Source organism: Tachyglossus aculeatus, chromosome 1 (genome assembly GCF_015852505.1).
Source record: "Tachyglossus aculeatus isolate mTacAcu1 chromosome 1, mTacAcu1.pri, whole genome shotgun sequence".
Lineage (NCBI taxonomy): Eukaryota > Metazoa > Chordata > Mammalia > Monotremata > Tachyglossidae > Tachyglossus > Tachyglossus aculeatus.
Genome location: NC_052066.1, coordinates 159,879,075 through 159,897,860, shown reverse-complemented (window position 1 = coordinate 159,897,860; position 18,786 = coordinate 159,879,075). Strand labels below are relative to the sequence as shown.

Genomic DNA, 18,786 nt, shown 5'->3' with positions numbered 1-18,786 from the left:
GGGCTCAGTCAATCCCCACTTTACAGATGAGGAAACAAAAACGTTACGTGACTTTTCCAAGGTCACACAGCAGACAAGAGGCAAAGCTGGGATTAGAACCCAGTTACTCTGACTCTCAGGCACGTGCACTTTCCACTAGGCCATGCTGCTTCTCTTTTGTGTTGCAATGTCCTCATTCGGAGGGTACAACCACTGACTCCTCACCATCATGGGCCCTGCCTTTCCGAAAGACCTCAGCAGCTATAAATGCAAAGGGCAGATGGAAGATGGCACACTATTCCCCACAGTTTGCATGCTGTGGTTGAGCACGGTGAACTGCCAGGAAGGACCAGTGTGTCCACATAGGAGTTGCAAGGAAAGTATAGCATTGGTTTCAGGAAGAGAGTCAGTTCTAGGTTAAAGTTAGGAACAAGTGTCATCTATCAATCAATCGAGAAGCAGCATGGCCTATTAGAAAGAGCATAAGCCTGGGAATCAGAGGACCTGGGTGCTAATCCTGACTCCACCACTTCCCTATTGTGATCTTGGGCAAGTCACCTAATTTCTCTGTACCTCTGTTTCCTCCGCTGTAAAAATCGGTATTCAATACTTATTCTCCCTCTTACTTAGCCTGTGAACCCAAGTGGGAGGAGGACTGCCTTCCCCTCTGCCTTCAAACATGCCCATGTCTCTCCCATCCTAAAAAAAACCCTCTCTTGACCCCACCTCACCTTGTAGGTATTGCCCCATCTCCCTCCTACTATTCCTTTCCAAACTCCTTGAACGAGTCACCTACACGTGCTGCCTCAAATTCCTCAACACCAACTCTCTCCTCGACCCCCTCCAATCTGGCTTCCGTCCCCTACATTACACGGAAACTGCCCTCTCAAACGTCACCAATGACCTCCTGCTTGCCAAATCCAATGTCTCATACTCTATCCTAATCCTCCTCGACCTCTCAGCTGACTTCGACACTGTGGACCACCCCCTTCTCCTCAACACGCTAGCCAACCTTGGCTTCACAGACTCCGTCCTCTCCTGGTTCTCCTCTTACCTCTCCGGTCATTCATTCTGAGTCTCTTTTGCAGGCTCCTCCTCCCCCTCCCATCCCCTTACTGTAGGGGTTCCTCAAGGTTCAGTTCTTGGTCCCCTTCTGTTCTTGATCTACACTCACTCCCTTGGTGACTTCATTTACTCCCATGGCTTCAACTATCATCTCTATGCTGATGACACCCAAATCCACATCTCTGCCCCTGCTCTCTCTCCCTCCCTTTAGGCTCGCATCACCTCCTGCCCTCAGGACATCTCCATCTGGATGTCTGCCCGCCATCTAAAACAACATGTCCAAGACTGAACTCCTTGTCTACCCTCCCAAACCCTGCCCTCTCCCTGACTTTCCCATCACTGTTGACAGCACTACCATCCTTCCTGTCTCACAAGCCCTCAACCTTGGTGTCATCCTCGACTCCACTCTCTCGTTCACCCCTCACATCCAAGCCGTCACCAAAACCTGCGGGTCTCAGCTCCGCAACATTGCCCAGATCCACCCTTTCCTCTCCATCCAAACCGCTACCCTGCTCGTTCAAGCTCTCATCCTATCCCATCTGGACTACTGTATCAGCCTCCTCTCCAATCTCCCATCCTCCTGTCTCTCCCCACTTCAATCCATACTTCACGCCGCTGCCTGGATTGTCTTTGTCCAGAAACACTCTGAGCATGTTACTCCCCTCCTCAAAAATCTCCAGTGGCTACCAATCAACCTACGCATCAGGCAGAAACTCCTCACCCTCGGCTTCAAGGCTTTCCATCACCTCGCCCCCTCCTACCTCACCTCCCTTCTCTCTTTCTACAGCCCAGCCCGCACCCTCCGCTCCTCTGCCGCTAATCTCCTCACCATGCCTCGTTCTCGCCTGTTCTGCCGTCGACCCCCAGCCCACGTCATCCCTCTGGCCTGGAATGCCCTCCCTCCCCACATCTGCCAAGCTAGCTCTCTTCCTCCCTTCAAGGCCCTACTGAGAGCTCACCTCCTCCAGGTGGCCTTCCCAAACTGAGCCCCCTCCTTCCTCTCCCCCCCATGTCCCCCACCTTACCTCCTTCCCTTCCCCACAGCACCTGTATATATGTATACATGTTTGTACATATTTATTACTCTATTTATTTATTTTATTTGTACATATTTCTATTCTATTTATTTTATTCTGTTAATATGTTTTGTTTTGTTCTCTGTCTCCCCCTTCTAGACTGTGAGCCCAATGTTGGGTAGGGACCATCTCTATATGTTGCCAACTTGTACTTCCCAAGCGCTTAGTATAGTGCTCTGCACACAGCATGTGCTCAATAAATATGATTGAATGAATGAACGAATGACTGTGTCTGACCTGACTATCTTAAATCTACCCTATCACCACTACACTTGGCACTTAAGCACTTAGATATCAAATTATTATTATCATTATGCACCAGTGGTATTTACTGAGCATTTAGTGTGTGCATAGGAAAGTACAATATTATAAGTAGACATGATCTCTACCCTCAATGATCTTATAATCTGGATCAAGGATATTCAGTCATTCCTTGATCTAACTTAAAATTCCCTTGGTGCTAACACACCTGAACTGTTCTTGGCCATTTACATACTTAACGATGAATGCTACTTAGGGTCTACATGGATACTCTGCAGTAGCTAAAAGCATCACAGATACTGCTGAAAACTTTAATGAAGTAAATACTAGTTGTCTGGATATAACCCAAGTGTGCCCCTGAGCAATCTCTCTGTGTGTGCACTACTGGAGAGATCCCTATCACTAGGAGGGATTTCCCATTTCTCCAAATCTCAGCAGCTAGTCCTAGGGTGCAGAACTAGCCCATGGAATTCCAGATGCAACCTGTGCCTTCAAAACGGAACAAACTGAAGAGTCACAGAGCAGTGAAGGCAAACAACTGGGGTAGGATGCGTAAGCAGGGAGCACCAGAAGTGTTCCTAACTGGGGGCAGTATGACAATGGGACAGTGCTCCCATTGTGACAATTGGCTGCCCAACCACAAAAGTGACCAAGAGTCACAGATAGCTGGAGTTGTAGCAATGCATTGCTCATCACCGATATAAAGGAATCTGCTCTTCCTCTCACTTCACTCTGCAGCCCAGATCATTTAAAAAGTTCAGCCTACAACTCCCCACTAAAAGCCTTTAGTAGTTGGCATCCACCTCACCATCAAAAAGAAACTCCTTACCATTGCTACTAGGCACTCAATCAGCTCTCACCCTCCGACTTAACCTCGCCGATCTTCTACAACCCAGCCAGCATACTTCACTTCTGTAATCCCAACCTACTCATTGGACCTCCACCCGTCTCCTCTATCTCACCATTGACCTTTTGCCCCCATCTTCCCTTTGGCCTGGAACTCCCTCCTCACTTCATATCTGACAGACCATTCACGCTCCCCACCTTCAAAACCTGATTAAAATCACATCTCCTCCAAGGGGACTTCCCTAACTAAGCCCTCAATTCCCCTACTTGTTCTCACTTCTGGGTCACCTATGCACTTGGATTTGTAACCTGTAAGTGGCTGATACTTACCCCACCTTCATCCACAAGGCACTTACGTACATATCCTTATAGCTTGCCATTTCCCCTACCTGTAATTTATTTCGGGGTCTGTCTCTGCCTCTAAACTGAGTTTCTTTTGGACAGGGATCAACTCTTTTGTATTGCACTCTCCCAAGTACTCAGTACAGTGCTCTGCACACATTAAGCATTCAGTAAATACCAACGCTTGATAGCGGTAGTAGTAGTGGTATCTATTAAGTTCTTATTGTGTGCACATCCATGTTACACACTGGGAGAGGGTCCATGAGAAACCAAGTATAGAAGTTTCAAAGGGCTGGGAAGACTCACCAAGGGAATTCTGAGGAACAGAGATGGGTGAGAGCATCGTATCTCAAACTTGGGACTGGGAAGACTGAAAAATAGCAAGGAAAAATGCTGAAGACAGAAAAAAGAGTAGAGTGCAGATGATCAAGTAGAGAGGAGGAGACAAAGTGGAAATCTTAAATCCTCCATAAATACATCCTCCATAAATTGAGATTCAGCTAGTTTAATTTTGTCTTCATATTTTGCTCGCTTGTGGTTTCCAGGAGACCAACTGAGCTTTAAAATGACTGAAAAATGAGAAGAGATCCTAACTCCATCTTCAGCTACAGCCTGAAGCCTTGTCTTAATATGAACTATAGCATCATTCACCTTACTTGCTCTTACAGAAGGATGATGAGTAAAAAACCAGGATTAACACAATTCTGAAAGGCAGAAGGAGGTTTTATACATTGCTGGTTGCAATGTGGAACTAATCCCTTCGTCAGGTGCAACACACTATCTTAAAAAAAATAGGATCCTGCTACTATTTAAACATAGAAAATGGTATGAAAATCATGGAACTCTAGCTACACGTGAACATGACAAAATGGTGTGCTCAATTATCTTTGGAAATAGTACTAAAAACACGAGTGAGTTTAAATCTTAATTTACAATATATAAAGCCAGTAACCCTTTACAGGGGACGTCTTCTCCATTGCCAATACTCCATTACAGTGAATGATAGCATTCACTCATTCAATCGTATTTATTGAGTGCTTACTGTGTACAAAGCACTGTACTAAGCCCTTGGGAGAGTACAAGCAATGTGCTTTAGTGGAAATGGCACGGGCTTGGGAGTCAGAGAGCCTGGGTTCTAATTCTGGCTCTGCCACTTGCCTGCTGTGTGACTTTGAGCAAGTCACTTAACTTCTCTGTGCTTTATATACCTCATCTGTAAAATGGGGATTAAGGCTGTGAGTCCCACATGGGACAACCTGATTACCTTCTATCTACCCCAATGCTTAGAACAGTGCTTTGGCACATAGTAAGCAATTAACAAATACCATCATTACTATTAATATCATCATATGACAGGGTAGATACATATTGCTTCTATTAAATCACATTTAAAAAATAAAATATTTTATTTGTTAAAATTTCTACACAAACTACATTTCAGTAACTTGCATTTAAGCTACCCTAAAACTCAAAGATCAATCACAACTTTAATCTAGCCTAAACTGTTGAAAAATAAACACATCCTTTTATTTCCCCCCTGCCATAACTATACTTCCACTTTCATTTAATTCCCTCATTTCCTCTTCCTTCCTTTAGAAGGAAGGAAGGTTCCTTCCTCCTCAAGCTCCAACAGTTTCCCAGTTGTGGTCCTCTTCCCTTCAGCAGTGGAGGACATAAATGGGAACTCAGTGGAGTAAGGTCCTAGTGAACCAATGAGGGCCAGAGAGGGCATTCCAGTACTGGCACCGCTGCACCAGACTTCACAGGCCTGGAGGGGGAGGTGCCCACATGCAGTGCAGCTGCCCTGCAGCATCCTCTCCTCCCACAGTGAGTCCTGAAGAGCTTTGCACAGGGGCCAAGGGGACAAAGGGTTCACACCCAAGGGAAGGGTCCTGCACCACCAGGGGGAATTTACAGGGAGTGCACATTGATGGAGGAGCTGGGTAACCAATCCCTCATATTTACTGAGTGTGTACTGCAAGCAGCGCGCTGTATTAAACATTTGGGAGTGTACAAAATAACCGAGTTGGTAGACACATGCCCTGCCTACGAGCTTACAGTCTAGAGGGGGAGACAGACATTAATATAAATGAATTGCGGATATGTTCCAAAGTGCTTTGGGGCTGAGGGAGGGATGAATAAAGGGAGCAAATCCAGGGTCATACAGAAAGGAGTTGGGGAAGGGGAAACGATGGCTTAGTCAGGGAAGGCCTCTTGAAGGAGATGTGTCTTCAATAAGTCTTTGAAGTGGGCGAGAGTAATTGTTTATAGGATATGAAGAGGGAGGGCATTCCAGGCTAGAGGCAGGATGAGATGATAATAATAATAATAATGATGGTATTTGTTGAGTGCTTACTATGTGCCAGGCACCGTACTAAGTGCTGGGGTGGGTATAAGCAAATTGGTTTGGACACAGTACCTGTCCCGCATGGGGCTCACATTCGCAACTCCCATTTTACAGATGAGATCACTGAGGCCCAGAGAAGTGAAGTATCTTGCCCAAAGTCATATAGCAGTCAGGTGGCAGAGCCAAGATTAGAACTAATGACCTTCTGACTCCTAGGCACATACTCTAGCCACTACACCATGCTGAGGTAGAATGAGTAGGCTGGCATTAGAGGAGGGAAGTGTGAAGGCTGAGTTACAGTAGGAGAGCAGCAAGGTGAAACAGGAGGGGGCATGGTGATTGAGTGCTTTAAAGCCAGTGGTAAGGAGTTTCTGTTCGATGTGGAGGTGGATGGGCAGCCACTGGTGGTTCTTGAAGAGTGGGAAAACAGAGATAGAATGTTTTCTAAAAAATGATTCGGTAGCAGAGTAAGGTTACTAGAGTGGGGAGAGATAGGAGTCAGGGAGGTCAGCCAGGAGGCTGAAACAGTAGTCATGGCAGGATATGATAAATGATTCTATTAATGTGGTAGCAGTTTGGATAAAGAGGAAAGGCCAGATTTTAGCGATGTTATAAAGGTTGAACTGACAGGATTTAGTGATAGACTGAATACGTGGGTTGAATGAGAGAGATGAGTCAAGGGTAACACCGAGGTTATGGGCTTATGAAACAGGAAGGATGTGGTGCTGTTTATAGTGATGTGAAAGTCAGGAGGAGGACAGGGTATGGGGGGAAGAGAAGGAGTTCTGTTTTGGACATGTTTAGTTTGAGGTGACTGTAAGACATCCAAGTAGAGATGTCTTGAAGGCAGGAAGAAATGCGAGACTACAAAGAGGGAGACAAATTAGGGCTAGAAATGTAGACTTGGGAATCATCTGCATAGAGGTGGTAGTTGAAGCGATGGGAGTGAATGAGTTTTCCAAGGGATAGGGTGTAGATGGAGAAAAGAAGAGGATGCAGAGCTGAACCCTGAGGACCCACAGTTAGGGGGTGGGAGGCACAGGAGAAGCCCATGAAAGAGACTGAGAATGAGAGGCCAGAGAGATAAGAGGAGAAGGAGAGGTCAGTGAAGGTGAAGTTGGATAATGTTTTCAGGAGAAGGAGGTGGTCGACATTGTTGAAGGCAAGTGAGAGGTCAAGGAGGATTAGGATGGAGTAGAGGCAGTTCGATTTGGCAAGATCATTGGTAACCTTTGAGAGGGCGGTTTCTGAAGAGTGAAGGGGATAGAAGCTAGATTAGAGGGGGTTGAGGAGAGGAGTAGAGGAACTTTAGACAGTGAGTGTAGACAACTCGCTCATGGATTTTGAAGAAGAATGGTAGGAGGGATATGGGGTGATAATTGGAGGGAGTTGTGGGGTAAAGGAAGAGATTTTTTTAGGACAGGAGAGTCATAGGCATATCTGAAAGCAGTGGGGAAGAAGCTATTGGAGAGAGAGTAATTGTAGATGGCAGTCAGAGAGGGAAGAAGGGAGGGGGCAAATTATTTGACAAGGTGTGAAGGTAATGACATTAGGGGAGTAGAGGTGCTCTGTTTAGCGATCCAGTTCAGCACAATCCAATTCAGCTAAACCATCCCCTCACACTCCACCCTGCTGCTCCCTGCTCCACCCCAAATCCACTTTTTAGGGAAAGCGGAATATGGTGGGCCCCTCACTTCTTTCCTTGTAGAAAGGGAACATGACTACCAACTCTCTCCAAAGCGCTTAATTCAGTACTCTGCATACAATAAGTACTCAATAAACATGATTTAGTGACCAACTGATTGATTTTATAATCAATCTAATTTTATAATCCTTGCACAATCAGAACTGTGGCCCACACTTCCACTGGGCTGCAGAGAGAAAGAGCTACTAGGAGTGCAAAGAGGGAAAGATGGAGAAAGTCAAGGGGCATAATAATAATAATAATAATAATAATAATAATAATAGTATTTGTTAAGCACTTACTATGTGCAAAGCACTGTTCTAAGCACTGGGGGGATACAAGGCGATCAGGTTGTCCCATGTGGGGCTCACAGTCTTAATCCCCATTTTACAGATAAGGTAGGCACAGAGAAGTTAAGTGACTTGCCCAAGGTCACACGGCTGACAAATGGCAGAGCCAGGATTCGAACCCATGACCTCTGACTCCCAAACCCGTGCTCTTTCCACTGAGCCATGCTGCTTCTGTGGGGGAGTTTCTGTCCCTTGCCCAGTAGGCTGGGAAGAGGGTGAGGCACTAGGCCTATCACATTATGTTACCTACCCTGGGACAATGTGTGATGTCCAGCCTCCTATCATCCACCTCAGCTGGGGCTGCCCTTCATATCTTGTAGCCACCAGCAGACATTTCGTTTCATTCACTCCCAAGCGCTTAGTACAGTGCTCTGCACACAGTAAGGGCTCAATAAATACTATTGAATTCATTCACTCATTCAATCGTATTTATTGAGCGCTTACTGTGTGCAGAGCACTGTACTAATGGCTTGGGAAGTACAAGTCGGCAACATATAGGGACAGTCTCTACCCAACAGCAGGCTCACAGTCTAGAAAGGGGAGACAATTTCCCAACTTAGTCTCAGTTTTCTTTCCTTGCACCAGCCTCTGGCTAATTTCCCTGGCCCAGTGACACTACAGCCTCACTTTCTGACATACCAGTCTTCCTGCACCATCTCCCCAACCCATCATACTTGTAGACTACCATGGCCTCTCTCCATACCTCTTGGGCCATCCCAACCTGTCTCCTCTTTTCTTCTTTTTTTTTCCCCTCCCTCCCCCTCACCACCATCATCATCAATCGTATTTATTGAGCGCTTACTATGTGCAGAGCACTGTACTAAGCGCTTGGGAAGTACAAATTGGCAACATACAGAGACAGTCCCTACCCAACAGTGGGCTCACAGTCTAAAAGGGGGAGACAGAGAACAAAACCAAACATACTAATAAAATAAAATATATAGAATAGATATGTACAAATAAAATAAATAAATAAATAGAGTAAAAAAATATGTACAAACATATATACATATATACAGGTGCTGTGGGGAAGGGAAGGAGGTAAGATGGGGGGGATGGAGAGGGGGACGAAGGGGAGAGGAAGGAAGGGGCTCAGTCTGGGAAGGCCTCCTGGAGGAGGTGAGCTCTCAGCAGGGCCTTGAAGGGAGGAAGAGAGCTAGCTTGGCGGATGGGCAGAGGGAGAGCATTCCAGGCCCGGGGGATGACGTGGGCCGGGGGTCGATGGTGGGACAGGCGAGAACAAGGCATGGTGAGGAGATTAGCTGCAGAGGAGCAGAGGGTATGGGGTGGGCTGTAGAAGGAGAGAAGGGAGGTGAGGTAGGAGGGGGCGAGGTGATGGAGAGCCTTGAAGCCCAGGGTGAGGAGTTTCTGCCTGATGCGCAGATTGATTGGTAGCCACTGGAGATTTTTGAGGAGGGGAGTAACATGCCCAGAGCGTTTTAAACAGATGGCTCTACATAAACTTAATCTTAAAAAATTATCTAATTTTTAAGTATGTAAAAATGTCTTAAGGACATTTACTTGAAAGAAATTAAGACTTTTTTATGAGAACTAGTACATTTTCTTCAAATTATTCTACAATATCTTGCTGGTATAAAAATATAATGTTCAACCAAATTTCTATAAGATTTTAGTACAAACTTCATACAGGTATATTGTTTTAATGAGCATATCATTTTAAAATAAAAATGTGACAAACAGAAACCTTATTAAAATAAAAAATGTGACAAATGGAAACCTAAAATTCATTCTCACCTGCTTCAATTTGACCCTCTCCTCTGCCCAAGGACACTACTTCTTCCTAATTCACTCCCATACCCAACATCTCTACCAGCTGTTCCAGGTATTTAACTGTTTCTCAAACCTCCTGCCCCACCCACTCTCTTCATCTCTTTCCCCTAATGATCTGGCCACATACTTCAACAAAATTGAAAGCATCAGGTGTGATCTCCCTAAAACCTCATCTGCTCCTCTGCCCTCTTTGACTCTCCCATACATTCCCTGCAGTAACACAAGAATTATCTCGCCTCCTCTCTAAATCTACTCCAAACATCTGTGCTTCATCATCATCAATCGTATTTATTGAGCGCTTACTGTGTGCAGAGCACTGTACTAAGCGCTTGGGAAGTACAAATTGGCAACATATTGAGACAGTCCCTACCCAACAGTGGGCTCACAGTCTAAAAGGGGGAGACAAAACCAAACATACTAACAAAATAAAATAAATAGAATAGATATGTACAAACAAAATAAACAAATAGAGTAGTAAATATGTACAAACATATATACATATATACAGGTGCTGTGGGGAAGGGAAGGAGGTAAGATGGGGGGGATGGAGAGGGGGACGAGGGGGAGAGGAAGGAAGGGGCTCAGTCTGGGAAGGCCTCCTGGAGGAGGTGAGCTCTCAGTAGGGCCTTGAAGGGAGGAAGAGAGCTAGCTCGGCGGATGGGCAGAGAGAGGGCATTCCAGGCCCGGGGGATGACGTGGGCTGGGGGTCGACGGCGGAACAGGCGAGAACAAGGTACGGTGAGGAGATTAGCAGCAGAGGAGCGGAAGGTGCGGGGTGGGCTGTAGAAGGAGAGAAGGGAGGTGAGGTAGGAGGGGGCGAGGTGATGGACAGCCTTGAAGTCCAGGGTGAGGAGTTTCTGCCTGATGCGCAGAGTGATTGGTAGCCACTGGAGATTTTTGAGGAGGGGAGTAATATGCCCAGAGCGTTTCTGGACAAAGATAATCCGGGCAGCAGCATGAAGTATGGATTGAAGTGGGTAGAGACACGAGGATGGGAGATCAGAGAGAAGGCTGATGCAGTAGTCCAGACGGGATAGGATGAGCTTCTGTGCTTCTGACCTCATCCCTTCAGAGCTTTTTAAAACACTCACCCCCTCCCTATTTCCCTCCTTCAAGGCCATCTTCAACCATTCACTTTCCAACAACTTCTTCCCCCTGCTTTCAAATAAGCGTATGTATCCCCTATCCTAAAAGAAATTATCCCTTGATCCCACAGCTCCCTCCAGTTTTCACCCTATTTCCCTCCTACCATGTCTCCAATTTTCTTTAGGTTTTTTTTTTTTTTTTTTTTACACCTGCTGCCTCCACTTCCTCTCTCCAGTTCTCTCCTTGACACCCCCCAATCTGGCTTCTGCCCCTTCACTCCTAAGAATTAGCCCTCTCTAAGGTATCCAATTACCTTCTCACCAAATCTAATGGCCACTACTCTATCCTACTCCTCTTAGACCATTCAGCTGCCTTTGTCACTGCAGACCACCCCCTTCTCCATGAAATTTTATCCAAACTTGGCTACACTGACACTCCTCTTGACTCTCCTCCTATCTCTGACTACTCCTTGGATTCTTTTGCTGGCTCCTCCTCCGCTTCCCTCCTTCTGACAATAGGGGTCTCTCAAGGCTCAGTTGTAGATCCCCATCTATTCTCCATCTACATCCACTCCCTTGGAGAACTCACTCACTCCCATGGGTAAACTACCATCTCTAAATGATTGCCAAACCTACATCACCAGCCCCCACCTCTCTCTTTCTGTGCAATCTCATATTTCCTCAATCACATCTGTTGAGCATTTACTGTGGGCAGAGCACTGCAGTAAGCATTTGGGAGAGTACAATAACAGATTTGGGAGACACATTCCCCGACCATAATATCCTCCTGACTTTGGGACATCTCTACCTGGACGTCCTGTTGACACCTCAAACTAAACACATTCAAAACTGAACTTCTTGTTTCCCCACCTAAACCCTGTTCTCCTCCTATCTTTCCCATCACTGTAGGTAATACCACTATCCTTCCTATCTCACAAGCTCATAACCTTGGCACTGTCCTCAACTCATCTCTCTCATTACACCCACATGCTCAATCTGTTGTCACATCTTGTTGGTTGTAACTTCATGGCATTGCTAAAATCTGCACTTTCTTCTCCAACCAAACTGCTAGCATGCTGATCCAAGCACTCATCCTATGCCACCTTGACTACTGCATCTGCCTCCTCACTGATCTCCGTGTCTCTGGTCTCTCCTCACTCCAGTCCATACTTCACTTCTGCACGGATCATTTTTCTAAAATCATTCAGCCCATGTTTCCCCACTCCTTGAAAACATCCAATGGCTGCCCGTCTACCTCTGCAAAGTAAATTCCTTACCACTGGCTTGAAAGCAATCAGCTCGCCCCCTCCTACCTCACCTCACTGATCTCCTACTGCAGCCCAACCCATCCACTTCACTCCCTTTGACCAGTTTACTCACTGTGCCCCAATCTCATCTATCTTGCCACTGATTCTTTTCCCTCATACTCCCTCTAGCCTGGAACGTCTTCCCCCTCCACATATGCCAGATCATCACTCTCCCAACCTTTAAAACATTATTAAGGACAGGCTTTCCCCAATTAAAGCCTCTTTTCCCCAGCTCCATCTCCTATCTGCATTGCCTACGGACTTGGATCTATGAACTCTGGGTATTTGATATTCGCGCTACCCTCAGCCCCATAGAACTTGTGTATATATATATATTTAAATTATATATTCTAAACTCTTTATTTACATTTATATTAATGCCTGAACCCCCAAGATTGCAAGCTTATTGTTTGCCAACTCTGTTGTACTGTATTCTTCCAAGCACTTAGTACAATGTTCTGCACATCTCAACTGCTCAATACCACTGATTGATTAAGCAACATTCATGATTTTTTTAAAATACATTCACTACCTCTATCAATTTGTGATTCCTCTCTGCATCAGTCTTTATTCATCTTTGTCTCTCTATCTTGCAGTGACCATAAGGAAATTCTCCAATGCCCATTTGCAGTTCAGTATTTTGAGAAATACTGCCTTATAGTATGTTGTCATACCTTCAGGATAAAAAGATTATGCTTACTGGGTGGAAAAATACAACCAAAAATCTTACATAATTTAAATTGGAACTATAGGTCGAAAAGCAGTTTTTTGGCTAAAAAAAAATCAAAGCTAACTATCCAATTTCACAAAATCTTTAAGCAGCAATTATTTTTTTTTAAAAAAGAAACTAACTGTCCTCTTGCTTGCACATTTATCTAATGATCTTAAAGATACTCAAGCCTATGCACTGGCTTGGCTACTTAAGATCATTAGACAAATCTGTAATCGGGGAGGGCAGTTGTTCATTTCTGCTTTTTTAAAATCTTCAACTTTAAGACAGCTTAAATATTATGAAAAATTTTAGTCTTTTTCACTTCTTTGTACCCGTAGTGCTACACAAGTACTTCACAGAAAAGTAGCAAAAAATAAATGAGAAAAAAAGCACTTCAAGTACATGTGAAAGGTGAATGTGAAACGATATCTCTGTTTATCATCTGACTAAAACAATGCTAGACCAACTGCTGATGCATATCCCCAGGGTCAAGATGGGTTCAATTTTTAGGAAAGGAATGAATTTTTGCCAGAGGTGGAAGTCTATAACCTTGCTGGGCAACAACCAACAAAACCCACAAATATGAAGAACAAAATATGGCTCCACTGAATGTACTTTTTCTGTCTATCATGCAGCAATGATCATATGTGCTGTGCTACATTTTAGTCTGAAACTACACTGAGATTCACTTACTGTAGTCTGTTCAAGGGATTCTGGTTAGACTCATGCTGGCAGTGTAATACAATGACATGACCAGGTAATTTAGTTAGACTCACCACTCTTCTTGAAGATGGTAATTACTACGCTAGGGGTTTCCTTTTATGCATAATTTTGCAACCCCCATGTTTTAGGAGAACTGAGAATACCTAAATTAAAATTTTAAATTTAATACCAATTGGCACCATCAACATTTTGGGAATGATTAATCAATCAATGGTATTTACCGAGTGCTTACTCTGTGCAGAGCACTGCAGTAAGTGCTTGGGAGAATACAACAGAGTTGGAAGACACATTCTCTGCCCACAACAAGCTAAGAGTCAAGAAGCATTCAAGATTCGTGTTCATGAAAAAGGAATACACTATGAATATTCAACAGTTTCTCAAGATCCTGCAAAACAGCCTCAGTTGTGACATACAAATCTGGTAAAGGAACATATGCAATGATGCTAAGGGTGAAGAGATCCAGAGTGAGGCACGGTGCTGCTAAGAATTATTATTCTAGCCATTACTAAAACAGATATGTGGTCCTGGACATTCTATAACAGCACCTCTAAAGAGTGAAAGATGGCTAAACCCTCACTGTGGAGGAAATCCTGCAAAGCAACACTTAATCTTGAACACTATAATCTACAGCCATTCACTACTATAAAACATACATACTATATTACATCAGTAATATGTAACTGAATGTTTTTACATATTTCTGCTACTTTAGTTAGCAAAAAGTGTAACAATATTTCCTAACTCTTATCTACTCTTTTCCCACTATGCTACTACTCAAACTCTTTGCTCTTCTCAGGTTAACCTACACACTGTGCCTTATCTTTATTTCTTCCATTTCCAAACCCTTGTTCACACTCTTCCTCCTCTCTAGCACTCCCTTCCCTTTCAAATCTGCCAGTCCAGAGTTCTCCCCATCATCTACGCCCTCCTGAAATCACATTTCCTCCAGGAGACCTTCTCTGATTAATTTCCTTCTCCGTAGGCCATATTCCCCTTCTGCTTCTAGAGAAGCAGCCTGGCTCAGTGGAAAGAGCCCGGGCTTTGGAGTCAGAGGTCATGGGTTCGAATTCCAGCTCCGCCACTTGTCAGCTGTGTGACTTTGGGCAAGTCACTTCACTTCTCTGTGCCTCAGTTAACTCATCTGTAAAATGGGGATTAAGTCTCTGGGCCCTACGTGGGAAAAGTTGATTACTTTGTATCTACCCCAGTGCTTAGAACAGTGCTTTGCACAGAGTAAGCGCTTAACAAACACCACCATTATTATTATTACCATCTCAACAGTATTGCACTAATTAGGCATTTATGTACCTGCAGTAGTTCTGTACATACTGACCTAATATTTAAGCACCTTCCCATCTACAAATCCATTTTTCCTTTCTCATCTTTCTCTAAATAACTTTGTGTCTATCTCCTTTGCTGGACTGTAAATTCTTTGAGGGTAGGGATCATATCTTCATGATTTTTTTCCCAAGAACTAAGTATAATGTCCTGAATACACTAGTTGTTCAGTGAATACTACTGTTTGAATGCACTGATGCTCAAGAAGGTAGAAGATCAAATCAAGAAATCCAACATTTCCAGATTGAGTTTGTTGGTAAAATAATTTCAGGCTTCTGTTCCAAACTGAAGGTTGACAAAACTGTAATGCTCTCTAACCTTCTACATGAAGTAGTGTTTTTCACTTCAAGATAATGCTGTAAAGTTTACCTAGGCTTAAATACTTCCCTTGCCCTCCTCTTTGACATTTGAAGTTTTTGACAGACAAACTGTGATTAAAGCCAACTTCAATTCTGCATCATATAATGATAGGCAGGCCTCCAGTACTTTAGCACCAAGTGCCTTCTGTTGAATAAACAGCAAAAGATAACACTCTGAAAATAAAATATTACTAAGTGTACATATAAAAAAATTCAAATCATTTTATTACTGCTACATATTCACACTATTTATCCAGATAACCACTGTATACTTGCTTTTCACCCCCATTTTCTACTACATAATTTTGGATGCTGGGGACACATTAATGCACATGATATTTCCTAGGGAAAGCAATACTTCATCTAGTGCACTATCAATCAATGGTATTTATTGAGTACTTACTGTGTGCAGAGCACTGTACGAAGTGCTTGGAAGAGTACAATACAACAGAACTGCTCTCAAGGAGCTTACAATATAGTGGAGGACACAGAAGTCAAAATAAATTACACATACGGGAAGCAGGTGAGTACAAGGGTTTGTACGTTAAGTTCTACAGGGGTGGAGTATCAAAGTGCTGCACCCCCAAAATACACAGGCCACACAGAAGGGAGGATGGAGAAAAGAGTGGAGCAATAAAAGGTTAGTCAGGGAAGTCTTCTTGGAAGAAATATAACTTTAGTAGGGCTTTCAAAATGGGAAGAGTGGTGATCTACTGGATATGAAGGTGGAGGTTGTTCATAAAGGCCAAGAGACGAGACTGAGGTACTATAAACAGGTTGGTATTGGAAGAGCATATGAGTATGCTGGGTTGTAGTGGGAGACCAGTGAGGTTTGGTAGGAGGGGGAGAGCTGGCTGAGCTCAACCTTAAAGCTGATTGTAGCTCAGCCTTAAAGCTGATTGTAAGGAGCTTCTATTTGGTGCAGAGATGAATGGGTAACCCATTAGAGATGTTTGAGGAGTGGGGAGACGTGCTCTTTCTCATGAGTCCTTACACCACATCTACCATCTTGAGCATTCTTTAATGGCACCTAAATTCTCGGGTCCTTATCCTTCCTATTCTGTACTCACTATCTCAGGAAACAACTATTCGTACTGCTGTACCTACCACCTAAACAGAAGATGACTCCTGTTGCAAGGTTGTGGGTTCCCTGACCACAATGAAAAATCTAGTAAGACCTACTAAGACAAGGAGCATGCCTAGTGGAGAGAACATGGGCCTGGGATCCAGGAAGATCTGGGTTCTAATCCCTGCACTTCCACTTACCTTCTCAGTTACCTTAGGCAAGATACTTCACTCCTCTGTCCCTCAATTATCTCATCTATGAAATGGGGATTAAGACTGTGAGCCCCACGTGGTACATGGGCTGTGTCTAACTTGATTAGCTTGAAGCTACACCAATCAATCAATCAATCAATCGTATTTATTGAGCGCTTACTATGTGCAGAGCACTGTACTAAGCGCTTGGGAAGTACAAATTGGCATCACATAGAGACAGTCCCTACCCGATAGTGGGCTCACAGTCTAAAAGGGGGAGACAGAGAACAGAACCAAACATACCAACAAAATAAAATAAGTAGGATAGAAATGTACAAGTAAAATAAATAAATAAATAAATAAACAGAGTAATAAATATGTACAACCATATATACATATATACAGGTGCTGTGGGGAGGGGAAGGCGGTAAGGCGGGGGGATGGAGAGGGGGACGAGGGGGAGAGGAAAGAAGGGGCTCAATCTGGGAAGGCCTCCTGGAGGAGGTGAGCTCTCAGCAGGGCCTTGAAGGGAGGAAGAGAGCTAGCTTGGCGGATGGGCAGAGGGAGGGCATTCCAGGCCCGGGGGATGACGTGGGCCGGGGGTCGATGGCGGGACAGGCGAGAGCGAGGTACAGTGAGGAGATTAGTGGTGGAGGAGCGGAGGGTGCGGGCTGGGCAGTAGAAGGAGAGAAGGGGAGGTGAGGTAGGAGGGGGGCGAGGTGATGGAGAGCCTTGAAGCCGAGGGTGAGGAGTCTCTGCCTGATGCGCAGATTGATCGGTAGCCATTGGAGGTTTTTGAGGAGGGGAGTGATATGTCCAGAGCGTTTCTGGACAAAGATAATCCGGGCAGCAGCATGAAGTATGGATTGAAGTGGAGAGAGACACGAGGATGGGAGATCAGAGAGAAGGCTAGTGCAGTAGTCCAGACGGGATAGGATGAGAGCTTGAATTAGCAGGGTAGCGGTTTGGATGGAGAGGAAAGGGCGGATCTTGGCAATGTTGCGGAGCTGAGACCGGCAGGTTTTGGTGACGGCTTGGATGTGAGGGGTGAATGAGAGAGCGGAGTCGAGGATGACACCAAGGTTGCGGGCTTGTGAGACGGGAAGGATGGTAGTGCCGTCAACAGAGATGGGAAAGTCAGGGAGAGGACAAGGTTTGGGAGGGAAGACAAGGAGCTCAGTCTTCGACATGTTGAGCTTTAGGTGGCGGGCGGACATCCAGATGGAGATGTCCTGAAGGCAGGAGGAGATGCGAGCCTGGAGGGAGGGGGAGAGAGCAGGGGCAGAGATGTAGATCTGGGTGTCATCAGCGTAGAGGTGATAGTTGAAGCCGTGGGAGCAAATGAGGTCACCAAGGGAGTGAGTGTAGATTGAGAACAGAAGGGAACCAAGCACTGAACCTTGGGGAACTCCCACAGTAAGAGGATGGGAGGGGGAGGAGGAGCCTGCAAAAGAGACTGAGAAAGAACGACCGGAGAGATAAGAGGATAACCAGGAGAGGACGGAGTCTGTGAAGCCAAGGTCAGATAACGTGTTGAGGAGAAGGGGGTGGTCCACAGTGTCAAAGGCAGCTGAGAGGTCGAGGAGGATTAGGACAGAGTATGAGCCGTTGGATTTGGCAAGCAGGAGGTCATTGGTGACCTTTGAGAGCGCAGTTTCCGTGGAATGAAGGGGACGGAAGCCAGACTGGAGGGGGTCGAGGAGAGAGTTGTTGTTGAGGAATTCTAGGCAGCGCGTGTAGACAACTCGTTCAAGGAGTTTGGAAAGGAATGGTAGGAGGGATATGGGACGATAACTAGAAGGTGAGGTGGGGTCAAGAGAGGGTTTTTTTAGGATGGGAGAGACATGGGCATGTTTGAAGGCAGAGGGGAAGGAACCAGTGGAGAGTGAGCGGTTGAAGATGGAAGTTAAGGAGGGGAGAAGGGATGGAGCGAGAGATTTCATAAGATGAGAGGGAATGGGGTCAGAAGCACAGGTGGCCGGAGTAGCACTTGAGAGGAGGGAGGAGAGTTCCTCTGAGGATACCACTGGGAAGGATGGGAGAGTAGCAGAGAATGTTGAGAGCCGGGGGGTTGGAGAAAGGGGGGAAGAGACTTTGGGGAGGTCGGACCAGATGGATTTAATTTTGTTAATGAAGTAGGAGGCCAGATCGTTGGGGGTGAGGGAAGGAGGAGGGGGAGGAACCGGGGGCCTGAGAAGGGAGTTGAATGTACGGAAGAGCTGGCGGGGGTGATGGGCATGGGTGTCAATAAGGGAGGAGAAATA

At 45.2% G+C, this 18,786-nt stretch overlaps 1 protein-coding gene across 4 annotated transcripts in view; it reads right to left on the bottom strand.

Annotated features, from left to right (window-relative positions):
- Positions 1 to 18,786, bottom strand: part of EML5 (EMAP like 5) — a 171,105-nt gene that overhangs the window by 142,453 nt on the left and 9,866 nt on the right. The gene's annotated exons all lie outside the window — the stretch shown is intronic.